Below are 18197 nucleotides of genomic sequence, written 5' to 3'. Positions count from 1 at the left end.
TAGTTCAAATTTTTGGGCACATCTTGCTCTACCCCCTGCCCTCCCCTCCCCCTTTTTGTGAACTTGTTCGACGACTGTTTCAACATCTAGTAAATACTACTACGCTGAGCCTCGTAGCCGTTTCCAGATCAGGAAGGGAAGTACGATTATTTATGACAGATGAGGTAGTATTCTGTGACAATGTGCCAAGGTTTTAGAATGAGGCTACTCATTTTATTTCCGTTCTGGTGGTTCTCTTCACGTTTAGATCGTAGCGTTTATTTCTTAGAACAGGGACGACGTTGTATCCATAAGAGTTCACCTTAACTTCATCTCTGTGAATCTTGTTCAGTATGTCCTGGATGTGGGGATAACACATTCCGTAGCTATACGGGATGCAGTGCTGTGACATCGCATCGCAATACAGAAGGGAAATCATGACTGCCTTTGTACACATGTGCTTCGGAGGGCCGACCTTTACCAGAAAAATGACTCGTGTGCTCGGCAATTTTAAGGTTGTATAGGGTAAATAATAGTCTACGCGCCTCCAATCCCAAATGCAATGCTTACTGTGAGTCTTGCGTTTCACAAGAACTACTCCGAGAACGTGGTATCAGGACCTTGTTGCTACCTATGTCAGCCAATGCAAGATGCCTTTCAGAAACTTCAGGAAGCGATATTGGATAAAATTTAGCAAATTTTCAAATGGAGCAATTACCTGATGTCAAGTATTTTTCACACAGGGATAAGAGGGCATTGTTTGTGGCTTGGAATACAGAATTCAATATTCAGTCTTAATGAGTAGGCACCGTCATTAGCAACCTCACTGTAGTATGATAGGGCCACTGCTAATTCCGATGCGTAAACAATCTGGCGGACGACGTCTGAAGCTCCAAAAAAAGCCTTCGCAAACTAAGCAGTTGTGGACAGTAGTAGTCGGATACGTCACGAAATACAGTTGCAAACATTGGCATCCGACTAACCTTAACTGTAATACGAGTAGAAACATTAAGGATCAGATCTGGCCACACTAACGGCGATCTAGTTCAACCCAAAGAGTGTGGATGGCACTGCCACGAATCTAGCCATGGAGAAAACAGATGGGCTCAGATTTATTGCACGAAAGACGTCTAACACTGTTCTACATTGTGGGACCATACCACAGGAAGTAATACCAGAAGACAGAAAAAATTCAAAAAGTTGCGCGGAGGGGCCCAAGAAACTTTAATGGGAAATGCTGCAAGAGGAACTATGTGCACCGCCGACACTGGGGAAAATGACACCGCAAGTTGGGTTGCGGAGTACAGATGTACAGACGTACGTGATTGGCAGGGTACACTGTCTTAACCGTTGTGACATGGCTACTGCGCCTACCCGCACGCAGAAAATAGTACAAAGGCACTAGAATAAAACTTTCAGTGGTATATAACAGGGGTTTATTGACTAATACAAAAAACAGGAGGTATACTTGCTAATGAAACAGGGAAGCAAGTTGAACATTAAAAATCACTAATTCAATAATACTCGATTAATGAAGACTATTGTAATGTGCTTCGAGGGAGGATCGGTATCTGGCTAACGAAGTTTTTATCACATACATGATTATAGTTACACAACTCAAATTTCCACAGCATATCGCTTACAGCAAATACGAACTGTACAGAGGGCAGTGAGCACAAAGGGATTTTGTTTTGCGGTCACTTCAGCATATTTCACATCCCGCTTACTTGTCTGAATCACTCTGGCGTTGTACAACAGTACAGGTTCTTCCAAGATCTAGCTTACTGTCAACCTCAGCTAAAGTTGTTTGTGGGTACTCTTCAGTCTCGAGCGTACAGCTGGGTCCACAAGTCCCTTGGCAAGCGACGTAAACACAATTTCACTTTGCAGTGGATTGGGTGGGAAAGCTGTGAAATGGGCAAATTCATTGTCCAAGCTGATTTTGACCAACAAAGATAGTAAATGGTCGCAGATTGCCCCGACGGCTAGTAGCCTACGCGATACATTTTTCGTCAGTGGTTTCGACGCCTTCCTTAGTGATGTATACAACAATGTCTAGCTTGATAGTAACTGCACTTATTTTTGCTATGGTACATGAATGATACAAGCAAGACAGCTTTATTTCCATTTGGCACAAACGATACTACAGTAAAGCCGTACATGTTGGGTATTTGTTTTCCACCTCGCGCTCGGAAACCAAGCTGTATCCGCCTCATGTTTTCGCGAAGTGCCCCAAATAGTTGAAGCCAGCCTTCCGCAGCTATTTCACCACTTCGAAGAAAAATTACCAGCTATCACATTCCGGTTGGTACCAAAAATGGGTTCTGAAAGCCACCTAACAGCCTGCGTTGGTTTTGCAAGTTTCATTTCCAGATAGGGTGATTCTATCGCTATTTTTCTCCGAGTAAATATATCCACTGATGAAATGATACGTCTTAAGTGTCATTCAGGACGATAATTTTCAACCTATACTTACAGGGTTTGTTGGGTGTGTACATTTCAAACCTGCAGTTGTGTCTGAATCCCACCAACATCTAATTAATGCTAGCATACTGAACGACTGTACGACTATTCTGGCAGTTTATGAAACATTCTAATGACCAGGAAACTGGAGCTGTTGTGTCAGTCTTCTTTCTTCAGTACTGCGTTGTCAAACCTAAGGCACACTTGATCAGACATGCACTTCAGTTACATTACACTCCGAGAGATGTCCGGTCCTGTTCAATCAGTGGAGAATGGAGCATCTAGGTCTTAATTATTAGATTTGAACAGCAGGAAACTTGAAAGCGCATATAAAGCCTTCAATTTCTTAACAGTAGCATCTCTACAGTCGATTCTGTTCTTATCAACAAGTTTCTCTCTGAAGAGTGGAAAGCTTTTCGTTGTAAGTAGTTCTTCGGTGTACAATGCTCCCCGAGCTGCCTTGTAGGCCCTGTGATCCCTGGAAGATGCGTCATTGCGCTATCAGCTGTGGTGCGAACATTCTTAGGTAGTGCTTCTTCCCGCTGTAGCTCTTTTAAGTAGCCATGACGGTTAGAGAGTTGCCAATAGCCCCGGTCGAAGGTGATCTCCCGGAGTAAGGTATCCGTTGAGTAACCTCTTCATTGTCAGATAAGCTTTGCTCGGATGTAGTCCCCTTCAATGTCAGTTGCCACGATTCTCCCATCTTCACTGCTGAAATCAATGAATTTACTCTACACCCAGGAGTTGCCCATTTATAAATTTCTATAATCCTGTGCCATCCCTAATAACATCCCTCGAAGCAGGGATGTTTATTTCTGAAACAAAAGGAACGTTCGGTATAACTACGTAACCAGTGAGGTGAGGATTGATATTTTGACGTTGCCAAAACTGACACCACGCGCCAGAAAAATGATAATACGGATTTCTTACCTTCCGCAATGTGGTCACTGCAGCGTTCGAAGAGTGACTGACCTACTGAGAGCTACCAAAACGTGTTAGTTCCTGTGCGCATACGCTTCGCGCAGGTTTGTTATTTTTTTCAAAAGTTGGGGGCACTGGCAGCCACATCACCGGTTACGGAATAATGTGACAGCGCTGCAGGCAATGATATCAACCAAACGCAGTACCGAGTAGCTGTAATGTTTCACCGGACAGCCACCGGAAATGGCAAGGTGCGGGCGACCGAAGGCGGATTGACACGGGCTGTGGGCGTAGGTGTACGCCCTAGCACACTGCACGCTGTCACCCACGCATTCGACGTTAAGCAAGGTCGCGGAGGGGCTGCGGGACTGGATGCGAGTGTACCGCGGCCGACGGGCCGCGACTGTACCGTGTCGGAATGTGGCCGCCCGGCGGCCGGCGGCACAAAAACAACATGGCCGCTTCCGGCTAGTAAGCTACTACACGCAGTGTAACGGGCCGCGGCGCGCCGGCCTGTGGCGCGTGCATTCCAGGCAGAGGCAGCGCCGTGCGCTGCTGCTGGCGCGGCGTTGCCAGAGCGCCTCAGCGGCTGCGCAGCGTCGCCACCGCTGCTGCCGCGACGCGCCGTGTCGCCCGTGGCGGGAAACGCGCACGCTCAGCCGTCGCCCTCCCATTCATTACGGACTTCGCGGTCCGAGAAGACTGATCGCGCCTCGCCAGCCGCCCCGACCCAGCTCAGTCCTCCCTGGTGACTGCCACAAAGATAGTTTGTGCAGTAGTTCCCAATCTTACAATACCTGGAATACAGGATAATATGCCCAACGAAGTTTGATTCCAATCTCAACTTTAGACTGAAAGAACACAAACGCTTAGCGTAAGTTTAAGTAGTGTAAGTCTAGGGACTAATGACCTCAGCAGTTTGGTCCCTTAGGAATTAACACATTTTGAACACTTCGATAAAATTCAACTGTAACTAACGTGTGTCTTTGTACTAGGTTTACCACTATAACAGGAAACATCAGAAGTTGGTTAGATATGCTTAAAATTTCGTTTTTTTCATACCTGAAATTACTAGGAGATAGAAAAGCAATGGCCCTAAAAATGGACTATAATGAAAAGAGTTAATTCCGTTTGTATTGAAAAATTCAACGAGTTAGAGGGGCATGTAGCCACGATAACGTGGCCAGATCGCTAGATGAAGCGCGTTGTTGGAATCCTAGAAATAAGAGACGCCTGCCGACCTAGTGGGAGGTGGATAGATCATATTAGAACGCACCTTATACTTGATAACAGCAACGCCTCCGTAAGTGTTGAGTAGACTCCCGCAGTGCATTGTCGAGAGGTTTATTATAGTGGTAACTAATCATTTAATAATAGTCTACCAAATAGCGACAATCTAAACAGACTAACCGTTTTTTATTTTAGCTTGTATTTTCGTTTTACCTCCATGCATCGCACATTTCGTGGTCAGAGACGAATGTCGCGTGGGGAGGGCCTCCCGGCGGGTAGACCGGATCGCCTGGTGCAAAGTCTTGAGGTGACGCCACTTCGGAGACTTGCGTGTCGATGAGGATGAAATAATGAAGACGACAAGCATCCAGTCCCTTAGCGGACAAAATCTCCAAGCCAGCCGGGAAGCACTTCTTGCTTCTTTGGTAAGTATATCAATTACATTCATATTTACGTAATTCAGCAAAAATATATAAATTAATCGTTTTTGTTCATGACTTCTAGCTTTCTGCTACCCCAAGTTCCACAGACTAAAATCTTAAGAGATCCCTGTCTGGTCGTAACCCATTCTGACTTAAAACTATCTGTAAGTTAGAATTCGCAAGGACTAGACATATTTCTCAAAGATTTTATGACACAGTAGTACCGTTGGTGCTGGGCGTTAAGTAAATGTCATTGTCAGTAGGTGATCGCAGCGACTTTAGTTAGCAACTGTACCTCGGGAACGGTGAATGCACGAGCTTGTGATGCTTCATGGTCTGAGTTGACAACGTGTGCAGCTTCTTATTAAGTTGTGACGAACCCTAATAGCATTAAACATTTTTTCAAGGTAGGTTGTAACTCAATGGGTAATCCTTATATGCATGTTAGTATAGGAATTATTGTTTTACCTGGTTTCCTTGATTTTGCACTTGAAAATGAAAATGAGAATGTGGTCCTGAAACTTGTGGCAATCACACGATTGGCAGTTGGGCTAAATATCCTCAATAATGCTTAAACAACAGTTGTATGATGGCTTCACATCAGTTATGCTTGTGTTTTGTACACAGTTGAATATATCTCCGGACAAAACTGGATACTGGATTATCGTCGACAAAGTGCGCGAGATAGTAGGCATTTCAAACAGTACGGTACATCGCATATTATCTGAAAATTTTGACTTGAGGGAGGTGTGCGCGAGGATTGTGCCGCGTTTGGTAACACTAGAGCACAAACAGTGTCGTGACGATGTTTCAATTGGGTGTTACGCGAGGTTTCGCAGCAACAATGCTGATTTTTGCGCGGTTTCATAACCAATGACGAAACATGGGTCCACCACTTCACTCCAGAGGCAAAAGAATTTAATGGACACAAATTGGAGAGCCTACTCCAAAGAAGGGAAAGACCGTTTCTTCTGTAGGCAAGGTCAAGGCGTCGGTTTTTTTTGGGATGCGCGTAGGAATATTTTCACAGACTACCTTGAAAAAGGAAAAGCTATCAACGGCGAGTATTATGCGAAAATAATTGCAACGTTTGGAAGAAGAAATCAAGCAAAAATGGTCGCATTTGGCCAAGAAGAAAGTGTTTCTTCAGGACAATGCACCAGCTCAAGTCGGTTATTACAATGGGCAAAATTAATGAATTAAGGTCTTAATCCCTACCTCACGCACCCTATTCGCCAGATTTAGCCCCCTCTGATTATTTTCTGTTTCCGAACTTGAAAAAATGGCTCGGTGGTCGAAGATTTTCAACAAAGGAAGCCGTGACGTCGGCAGTTAATGTCTATTTTGAGGAGTTAGTTCTCATTATAAAAATGGTATCTAACTTCCTGAGCCGGCCGGAGTGGCCGAGCGGTTAAAGGCGCTACAGTCTGGAACCGCGCGACCACTACGGTCGCAGGTTCGAATCCTGCCTCGGGCATGGATGTGTGTGATGTCCTTAGGTTAGTTAGGTTTAAGTAGTTCTAGGGGACTGATGACCACAGCAGTTAAGTCCCATAGTGCTCAGAGCCATTTGAACCATTTAACTTCCTGAACATCGTTGGGAAAGTGTACATAGCTGAAACGAGATTATGTTGAAAAATGCATTTTTGCAAAACTTTTGTGTTTTCTTTCTTGGGCCAGGTACTTATGGGGCCGTCATCATATGTAGGTACACAAATGTGAAATATGACTTTTAAACGTTTTATTCAAAAATTTTTGAATGTTGCTTTTACATAACAGTGGAGGCAAGGCAACATGAAACAAGTTCAGTAAACACGAGATTTCTGCAAACTATTTTTTCACTCACATTTTAGCACTTTTTGGTCTATGCACAGTATTTGTTATTGCCAGTTTGGAGATGCCCAATTTTCCTTTACATAATTGAGCTCTATGTATTAGTGAAACTTTGAAATTTTCGTACTGACATGTGTTGCTGTCTTATCTTTCAAGACATCACTGTGTTGGATCTTCTCCTTATGAAACCATAGTTAAGTATTGCTTCCCATGAAAGATTACTGAACACCTCTCTCTCACAGACACATAGGTGACTTTATACTTGGCTGACTTCAAGCACACTTTACATCAACCTTCTTTCACCATATCTGCAAAGTATTCAAAACTATCAAGATGTACATCCATATTAGGAGCTGAACACACAGTCCTTTTTGCTGAACTTTAACAAATACCAATACACTATGGGCACATACCACTTCTACGGCAACTCGATCTGGTAGAGTTCTACCAACATATCAGCAAGAACCAAGCTCCACATGTCTTTTGGGCATTTCCACAACATAGCTCTTGGTACATCAATCGATTACTTTGAAGATGCAAAGTAATATCTACATGTTGCCATGGGCTCAACACATGCAGTTGTTGAAAAAATTTACATATTTTCTGTAAAATCTATTTTCTGTCCAATCTAGTCACAACAGCCATGCCGCGCTCTATAGCTCCACTTCGAAGGACATTTTCTCATCCTGTCTGTCCCAACTGTGCCACAAAATTCATTGCCTAAAAACCAACTATCTGCGAGCACTTGGAATGCTGTTTCTCTGGCTAAGTTTCTGTCAATGCCAAAGCAATATCCCAGATAAATCTAACACCATTGCTGCACATCATTTTGCCAACAAATTTCAAAATTAGACATCAAGTCTGAAGCATCAGCCTTCATAAAAGACTTGAAGTCCCTTTTGTGAGGCTCATTTCTTACATGCTGTTTCAAACTGCTTCTACCCTTGACTGTAATATATGTTCACCAAAAACGTGTTATTCTTCTGTGTGGACTGTCTGCAACTACAATGCAAAGAAAAGTGGACAAATTTTGGAGTTTGTCTATTAGCTTCATCCAATTCTTCATTACTGATAATATGAAAATACTGCAGTAGCTGGAAGAACCAATTTCTAGTCATCACATAAAATGGGATGCATTTTCACTATGACCTAGTGCAATAAAGTACCAACAAAATACTCGAATTCACTGTTGATTGCTACAAAGAAACAATCTTTCTCTTAAGCGTAGATGTTTCATTGCTCAGGTACGAGTTCAAATGCATCCTTTAGATATGCTTTGTAACATTGCAAAGGTGTCATGTTCTCTATTGGTGGTGGATGTGATCCTTTCCATTCTGTGCCTGGGATCACGAATTTAGCAAAAAATTATACTCTTACACTTACATATATGTATCACTTGCTGCAGCTGCTGTGTAGAGGGTGCTCAATTTGTGTTACAGTGGCTTACATCTGATTCTGGCTGAGGATCTACAACTATCACTTCTTAACAAATAAACCTGAAATTTAAGCAAATAAGACATCTATGTTATGTAATTACAAATGAACTTTTTGAACATGATTACTTTTGTTAATGATCCTTACCTTTGGGCCTTCATGTTCTGTTTCTTGCTCCTATCTAACTTCTGAAACTACATCCTCCTCCCCCCTCCCCCCCCCCCCCCAACCTTTTCCACCATATGAGAGAAAATCATGGCAGCTGCTTCGGAAACAGCTTGAGGACTTTCACCTATTTGTACAGTTCCATCTCCATCCCCAATATCTGGTATACCACCACATGGGACATCAATGTATTGGTAATCAGGTAGCCTAAATGGATTATACATTTTAGGTCAGCATTAGTCAGAAAGCTGGACACTGTTTAAAAAACCTAGATTGCAATTTTACAACTGAAAACCAAAATTTGAAACACCAGTATCAGTAGATTTGTAGAGTGAGGCACTAAATTATGCAATTACCACTCAACTCCACCGTTGCTTTGAAGCAACATAAGATTTTTCAGTTTGCCTTACCTGAAAATAATTATTCTAGAAAAATGTACGATATACTTGAGAAGGAAGGATTGTCACAACATATGAAAATTATCTCAATGTAAACAAAAGTGTAGTCACAGCAAACTGTCATTCTCAAGAACTATTTCGCCTCCCTGCTCACGAGTTCCTGCCACCTGTTAAGAACAGTTAAAAACTGTCTCGACAAACAGTGGCAAAGGGGGGTAAAAAGCAATCTAATGTAAAATATACACATGGAAGGATGTTCCCTACAAGTAGTGAAGGGAAAAGAATTAAAGCATACTTCAGTCATTTGCTAGTAGTAGTTCCTCCATCTCTCAAATTAAGTTGCAACAAGACAAACTTTACTGATAAAGGGCGAAGAAAGATTTCCTGGAGGATGCAAGTATCCAGAAAGAGTTCTATGTCATACCACAGCAAGTATTTTAGTGTTCACAGCGTCAGTATCGGGAGAACTGCTTTCTCTTTTCACAGTGTATCATCCACAGTAGTTGTGGGACTCCCTGATTTTAGGCCTGAAAAGAACAAACAGCAAGTGGACACTTTGATGATGGGTATTTTGAAAACTGGTTTATCCATGTTCTTTTGCAATTGGCAAAAAGTATCTGGTCCCAAATAAAGGAATCTTAGTAGCCATGCAAATTTAACAGTTATCCCAAGGCATGATATAAATTGCCTAGAAGGAACAGAAGAAAAAAAGAAAAAAAGGGTTTAGTATCCACTACAAACATGAAAAATCTGTAGCTCTTGGGAAACAAAACTCTTCAAGCCAAAACAACAGTAGCAAAGATGAGCATTTACATATATTGGACCAGCAGTGTTACGAACACCCATATCCCTAACAATTGCAGAAAGCAAACTTTTATTAGTTCTTTCTTGAAATACAAATGGTTATCTATAACTGAAATAAAGGCGACATAGCAATGTCCACGAATACAGCTCTGAACTTCAATATTTCAATAAAATTTAAAAAAATGATTTTTCAGTTAAAAACACATTATCTTAGGCACATATGCAATGTGTTAACATCCAGTATGTATGTCAAATGTTCCAAAAATATGTTGACCATCAAACCTTAAGTCAAGTACTCTACCATACAGCAAACTCTGGCACTTCCAAAATCAAACAGTTAAACTTACGATCCATGACCTAGCAACCACAATCAGTGAAATGGTATACCAATCTACTTGCTCCAAATTCTCGGCAGTGTCACTGGAGAAAGAGGCAAAGAAGCTGGAAGTATAACAGATTTTGTTTTCAATGAAAGGCATTACTTTAAGGCAAGTCACATTATCTACCAAATGAAAGGCAGACTAAGTACCTCCAGCATCTGGATTTGTCTCGTGCCTGGTCAGCCAAAAATCTATTGATGCGGGAAAATCTATTGGTGTGGGAAGTCAAATAGAACCCCGTGTCTAGTATCGTGAGGTCTGTTAGATTATTTTTTCATGCAACAGTTTACTTGGGGAGTTGAAAAACATCTGTTGCTGCACCAATGGTGGTCACAAGAGTCTGCAACATGAAGCATCGGGAATGAACTTATACTTCGTTATGTGGATATTGACCACTTGGAACAAAAATTGAATAATGATCATATCATCACAGAGGATTACCAGTTCAATCATTCAGTTGAAATCTGTAGTTCCTGAAAAGTTATCTGTATCACTGTACCAGGTTCAGACAATTTACTCAAGAAGCTCCAACCTCGAGTACTCTCGACTAGATGAGTTTTCCGCATCACTATAGGGACTGCAACTGAAGTATGAAAACAACCAGTAAGTGAACAGTAGAATTCTTGGGTCCATTGGCTTCACAACAACCCATAAAAGCAAATTTAAGGTAGGGACTCCTTTAAAGACTGGTACACAGGGTACAAGGAAATGTTCTTCAGATTGGGAAAGCCATCAGTATTGCTACATGCTACAGAATGTGACAATTTTAGTCGCAATTCAATGGTGACTGAAGGATGATTAGAGTTTTAACCTCCCATCAACAGTTAGGTCACTACAGGCAGGGCACTAACTCCTCTTATGAAAGGATGGGGGTAGGAAATTTGCCATGGCCTCTCAAAGTATTCATCCTGTCATTTAGGGAAATCAAGGAAAATCTAAATCTGGATGGTCTGTGAGGTATTTTAACCACTGTCCAGAATGTGTGGTGTGCTAACCACTGCACCACCTCACATGGCGTATCAGCTTCTAGCAAAACCCCGTATCAGTATTGTCACGAAGTTCAGGTAAGCTTTAGACGGAATCGTTTGTCAAAATCCAATTTCACAACGCTGATTCTGACACTCATAGGGCAGCTGTCACTTATCTTTCACTTAAGTGTTCAACTGCATTAGACACGTGAGAGATAGTGAATAAAAGTTTAAAATTCACCAACTACATTAATTTTATTACAGACATTTTCTCAGTGTGAATCCAAAATCTGAAATTGCATCATGTTTAGGGATCAAGTACAGGTTCAGTAACATGTAATTCACTTACACCATTAGATAAAATTGTCGATGTTCTGGGACATGAAAGGTTGCAGTCTGATTGCTCTCATGAATGCCACAATGGTAGATCTGACTGAACACACATGTATTGAGACTGTCACACAAAAACCCAACTTGCAGAGCTTGACATACCGAGCTATATCACTGGAATGTTTAAAATGGAAGAAACGCAAACTATGCTTTCACCTATAGAGTTCTACAGAAAACACTCTTACGAGGCCTAATGGTGGACAAGTTTTCATTTCAGACTAGAAATTCAAGAGTGCCTCTTCTGGCAAAATATTTTACATTCCTGAGGGGCAATTCTATCTACAGCAGATCTATCTCTGGAGGCACCATTGCCAGTACACTTTCTGATGTACTGTATGACTTGGTAATTTCTTTCCGCTGTCACTACGAAACATTGTATGCAAGAGCATCAGAGAGCTGCAACATATTGGAACTGCTATCAATAAAGTACTACATCAGGAAGTTCAGTATCAACTACCTTGAAAATTTAAATTTATGATTTTACTGTCTTACTACCACCGAACTCTGCACCCAGCAAGTTCTATAAACAGCAAGTTCTATAAACACAGCAAATCACTGATCCTTAAATGAAAATTTTTGGCCGTCCAGGCATTATGAGATCCAAATGTTGGAGATACTTTGTCTGCCCTTTATTTGGTAGATAATGTGACTTGCCCCTCAAGATGTGCCTTCTATTTTTAAAATCAGTTTCTTTGCTGCTTCCTCCAGTGACAAAAAGACTTACTGAAACGGCGAAGAAGAACGTTTTAATAGCTTGTAACAGTTCGATACGATGTTTTTGTTTCTATTGTACACCTTCAAACTTCGGTGCTAAGATTTCAGTATACATTGTACTATTCCTCTAAGACGCCCGTGAAATCACTGGTAGTATCTTGTTTGTTAGTCGTTTGTGTAACCAAAGAAAATTGTATTTTTATCTGCGAATACAGACTGGCAATATAGCCGTTATACAGCTGTTCTGCTTCTGGCCCCTAATATCCAACAAATTTGTACATTGAAGATACCGATCGTTTGTTTGGCTTAGTGTGTGTGTGTGTGTGTGTGTGTGCGTGAAATAAATTTAAACCAGGTGCTTGGTTCGCTGTCGTGTACAGGATCTATGACAAAAACAGCGCCGTATTCTTACGTCCGACTAGGTGGTGATAAGGAGCAGAGGTAGGGGATTGGAGGGGGACTGCGAGGGGAAGATACTTAGTGTTGACAGGGTTTGGGGTGGGGGAATGGCAATCAAGCAGAACTCATTCAGTGGCCGTTCGCGGGCGGTCCCAGAGATATTTACGCATCTGGTGAAGCACAACGCCTTACATTAGTAACTCTTATTAGAGTTCCCTAAAATTAGTCGGTCGAAAACCAGACATATGGAAGATTCAAATGCACCGACAATTCATCGAAAATCCTTTTTTACACTTTCTGCGAAAAATATAACGAATGTATGACCTGTCGAAGGAAAGGAAATATGAAAGCTCGGATACGTTGGAATTACACTGTTTCGTTCCACCAACATACTTAGCTGCTCGTTGTGGAGCAACGGAGGTCTGCTCTACATATATCAAACTGCGACAAGCAATAGTAATGCAATACACCTTTCACTTGTTTTACAATTATGTGGTAGGACGACTGCAGCAACAGATCGAACGATATCAAGTGATGACTTTCGGTCTTACAAATCAACTTCGCTGAAGAATGGTAGTTACTTATAATGCAGCATGACAACCAACTCAGTTTCAGTGTCACGAATGAGCCTCACTTCCATCGTCTCAAGAACCTTATAAGGTATTGAGTGACACTATGATTATGGACTGACTTGATAGAACACTTCCGAACAACAACAACAACAACAACAACAACAACAACAACAACAACAACAACAACAACAACAACAACAACAACAACAACAACAACAACAACAACACACACACACACACACACACACACACACACACACACACACACACACACACACACCTACGTTTCTAGTTAAACGTATATACGGACAACTATCACTAAAGCGTTAAGTATTTGCGGCAGATTTATTTAGTCACTCAGGGAAGGAAATGCGCACACAAAACTCTATGTCGAATAAACTAAACTGTCTCGGTTAGAAAGTAATATTTTTAGTCTACTTATAAACAAGAAAAATTATCACACTTTTAAGAAGGCGCTTCCCAACAACAATATCTTGGCAGTAGCCTTTTAATAGAAAAACACGAATAGCACAGAACACAAGCTTTTGAAGTGCGTTACAGAAAACAGTTATTATATGGGTGGAATGAAAAGGATCTACAATTAATCTGCCTGAAACAACCTTCATAGTGTATGACTATAAGGAGGCGCAGGTTTGAGGACGTATGTGGCATCAACGAACTCTTAATTTCGCAATGGAGATAAAGGGGTGGCGTGGGCGTGGGGTAATATTTCACAGGAATACCAAGTCACGTGGTCGGAATGGGTGCAGGCAGCAACAGTTACACAGGAAAGATGCGATAGGATTGAGTAGCGTGGCGAGCTGCATTAAACCTGTCTTCAGACAAGAGGTAACATTCAAAGGTTTATCTACATTTCGTTTAAATGATCGGTAATACCCATTCCGTTAGTATCTAAAAAAATACATTCTCATATGGAGATGACAAATCTAGTAAATAGATTACTGCTATTTGCAAATAGTGTAAATTTAAATAAATAAAACACATCGGCATTTTGTTCGAACTGGGGATTCGTTTATTACCTAGTAAAATCCAAGGTATGCGTAGAAGTATCTCGAAACTTAAAGGGATCCTACAGATAAACATTTACAGTGGGTTACGTCCCTTTTTTTTTCAAAGGCAAAAAATTCACCTCAGGAAAGGTTCGGTAAGCCCGGAGCAGCTTAGTGCACATATTAAATCACGTCCGTTCAGTATGTCTTCGACCCCACAAAATCACTTATCTACCTCACACCACAAAAATAGCCGAACAGGGGGGCATTCTGAACTAAATATGTAGGGACAACCCATCTCTCACGTGGACAGTCTCCGAATGTCTAACGCGTGTATTGTCAGTGTAACAGTCGACAGAAAAAGTAAAAGGCATTGCGAAGAAGGGACTTTGCAAAGAATTTAGAGTCTAGTCAAAGGAAGCCACAAAACTCTTTCACAGACCAGATTCTAAATGTTGGTTAGGGTGTGGTATATTATCCCTTATATATATTGATTGATGGCAGGCAGTGGAGCAAGACCTCGTTCCATATTTTATACTTTTCATTGTAAATTAACACTGCTGGCTGAAAGTTAATTACATCAGACGAAATTACTAAGTATCTATGTGTGTAATATGTTGATATACATTAAACATTAAAAATAAAGTTCTTGGCCGGACGAGCGGGGAGAGGAAGCTGTCGCTATTAAATTCCAATAAGGCATCACGGTAACGACATTTCTACATTCGTGTCCAAAACTCTCTCTCAAACTAAATTCGGGGACGCGCCGCCTCCCTTTGGACGTAACCAACTATGATGCGCATCGTCGCTGGAGGCGCTGCACATGCCCCGGTGCCTCGTGGGTCAGCGACGCATGAGTAGTAAACACGTTTCATACTCATGACAGGCCAGTGACGCCGTCACGAGCTCCTTGCTGTCGGAATGGTCAGTTCTTTCTTCTTTGGTGTTGCGGTAGTAAACTGAATATTTTACACGCATATGCAATTACAATGATAACGGTCAGAACAAAAAGTGGGCATCAACTGGGCCGTGGGGAGGATGTCTAAAACCACAGCCAGTAACAAATACAATTTGAACACAGCACGGTACAGCATGATGGTCCACGGCGCACAGTGCAACACTAAAAGCGTGTGAAAAGCTCCGCGACCTGCCCCACGGCGGCACCAGAAAGAGCGCCTAACCGCGCCCGCTGATGCTACCCGCAACGCGACGCCCGGCCTCAGACGCAACGATACGCACGCACTTCGCCATATTGAATGAGCACCGTGGCGCCGGATCCGGTGCCCACACTCTACCACGTGTCTTTCCTTCCACTTACAAACTATTTTGCAGCACACGTGACAAGGGAAACAGAACAAGTATTATACACAAATAGTATACGAAAAGAATTGACTGCCGGATAAACCAGCATCCCTTACTGTGTCGGCTGCTGGCGGTCGATTGTCGCCGACGTACTCCGTTCGACGTTCGGTACGATACAGAGTCACTTGCGGTTCGCATCTCGGGCGCCCTCGTGGCCGGCGGTGCCGCAGCCGCCGCCATTACTGCTTCCACTGCTGGTCACCGAACCGCACCAGTCCTCCCGCTAAACACGACAGCCACGCTGCGGAAGTCACTCACCCGTTTCGAGCGCGACGGACGATCTTGCGTGGAGTGACGACACGCAGTATACATCCGCGTTCAGCTCGCTGCGGTGAAATCGCGCGACGGACACCGAGACGAAGTACGTCGCAACACCCCACCGCTGTACGCGACTGAACTAACTGCGTCACACGCGGTGGATGCCCGCGCGCACGGCCGCAGCTTCACTCGCAGGCCGCTTGGAGGCGCGCCGTCCTCGAACCCGACCCGCCAGGAATGCAAATGGCCGCCAGCAGCGGAGTCCCGAGACGCGAACCACCTGCCCGCCACAGACGCCAGGAATAGCGGCCGGATCGACGCCACCGGCGGAGTATATTTTCCGTCGAGACGACGCCGTCTCCACTGCCGTCGGCCGATGACCGCCAAGTACTGTATGCACGTGCGAGGACGGCCGCAAACTGGGCGGGGCGGGGCGCTGCCTGCGCGCACATCGATCGTCCCAACCACTGGTGCCCTCTGTCGGGAACTCGAGGCCCCCTCCCCTCACCAACTCACTTCCCCCCACCAACACCAGAGCCAAAAGGCTCCTAACCGCATACGAACATTTCATGATCCACCATCTCACTCTACGAAGCGCGCGCGGCAGAAACGAGGAAGTGACGTCACCAACCAGTATCCGTGCAACTGGCGGGAAAACGTACGCTAGCGGAAGTTGCGTACCTCGTGGACACAACTCAGCGCTTACGTTTGACTTGCAAGTCAGCAGTCCTTCAGAATTTTCTGTCTAACGCGACAGACTGTTACTACAATTGCAAATGATTGTGCTAACGTTCTGATATATAAGGCGCATCCGAATTACCTCAGTTTCTTATCGCTGCAGTGTGAAAGATTCATTCTGGAATAAATTCCTCGCCCTTGTATACAGCCCGTATTAATGAAGTAAGTTTCCACAATTTTTTTATAACCAAATGGTTATATAAATAAAACTAAACACTTATTAATTACTTCAAACGTAACAGCAGTCTCGGCACTATTTGTGAAGGAAGAAAAAAAATTACGAAAGCTTAAAGCTATTAGTGTAGGCTGTAGAAACGTTAAGTACTGGTAAAAGAAATCGTAAATCAAGTAATTTAAGGAATACGGGCAGCTGACAAGGGAACCTCCCCATCGCACCCCCCTCAGATTTAGTTATAAGTTGGCACAGTGGATAGGCCTTGAAAAACTGAACACAGGTCAGTCGAGAAAACAGGAAGAAATTGTGTGGAACTATGGAAAAATAAGCAAAATATACGAACTGAGTAGTCCATGCGCAACATAGGCAATATCAAGGATAAGGTGAGCTAGGGAGCGGCGTGGTCCAGTGGTTAGCGTGAGCAGCTGCGGAACGAGGATTTTGGTTCAACTCTTCCCTCGAGTGAAAATTTTAGTTTTTTATTTTCAGACCTGTCCGTCCGTCCGATGCGAGGTAACTGCGCTGTAGAATGGGGACGCTACACCTAAACAAACATCGAAACACACGACGTCAGTCGACTACAGCGCACGGAAGAGAGAATTCCTGCTAACGAGGCTCCCTGGCTGGCTGGCAGTTTGGACGAGAGTGCATTAAATACGTGAGATGTATTCCGTGGGCAATATGAATCCAGCAAATATAGCTCGCGACTTCAATAACAAGGTTCCCATCGCAAAACACAGACACTAAACTTATTACAGTGAACAGAGACGTCTATGAACGAACGGACAGATCATAACTTTGCGAAAATGAAGAAAAACTTTTCACTCGAGGGAAGATTTTAACCATGAACCTCTCGCTCTGCAGCTGCTCACGCTAACCACGGGACCACGGCGCTCCTTGACTCACATAGTCCTTTATGTTGCCTATGATGCGCATGGACTGCTCGGTTTGTATATTTTGCTTATTTTTTTCATAGTTCCACAGAACTCCTTCCTGCTTTCTCGATTGGTCTGTGTTCAGTGTTTCAAGGCCTATCCACTGTGCCAACATATAACTAAATCTGAGGGGGGTTCGATGGGGAGGTTCCCTTGTGAGTTATATTCCATAGTTCTCACTGTATTCTCATGACACCATGGCCGAAGAGTAAAACTAATGTAAACAATGGTTTCCTACTGTATCACAATCGTCACTGTTCTTTACAATTTAAGTTTGTTTTGGCTGCTGTTAAATAAATCTTTCTTTTAACGTTAATACAAAACTAAATGAAAGTCACAGGATTTTAGTCTCTGCGTACTATATAAGTTAAACAACAACATACGTAGAAGTATTAAAGGAATGGATTTTACGAGCCCTCAACCGTTTTGTGTTTGTGTTCAATATTCTGTGATACAAATGATGGCTTTTTGCTGGTTCATCCTCGAAATAAAACCTAAGGCAAATACATAGAACAGATCGAGCTGAAGGCTTGAACCAAAGACTGCAAGGCTCTGTGACAAGCTGGGCTGTGACTTCCTTGACTTGAGCCATAATGTTAAGAACTGCAGGGTCCACCTAAATGAGTCAGGAGTGCAATATACATCAC

At 42.9% G+C, this 18197-nt stretch overlaps 1 protein-coding gene across 4 annotated transcripts in view; it reads right to left on the bottom strand.

Annotated features, from left to right (window-relative positions):
- LOC124613021 (serine/threonine-protein phosphatase 4 regulatory subunit 1-like) overlaps nucleotides 1-18197 on the bottom strand; it is a 343197-nt gene that overhangs the window by 118263 nt on the left and 206737 nt on the right. Inside the window, exon 1 of one of the 4 annotated variants that reach the window (XM_047141576.1) lies at nucleotides 15501-16091. The exons of 2 other annotated variants lie outside the window; for them this stretch is intronic. The gene's annotated coding sequence lies outside the window, so the exon portion shown is untranslated. Of the gene's footprint in view, nucleotides 1-15500; nucleotides 16092-18197 lie in introns of those variants that run through there. One more of the 4 variants, XM_047141578.1, reaches the window with a different exon arrangement.

This window comes from Schistocerca americana, chromosome 4 (genome assembly GCF_021461395.2).
Source record: "Schistocerca americana isolate TAMUIC-IGC-003095 chromosome 4, iqSchAmer2.1, whole genome shotgun sequence".
Classification (NCBI taxonomy): Eukaryota; Metazoa; Arthropoda; class Insecta; order Orthoptera; family Acrididae; genus Schistocerca; species Schistocerca americana.
The sequence above is the reverse complement of the archived record's forward strand: the minus strand, read 5'-3'. Positions and strand labels throughout refer to the sequence as shown.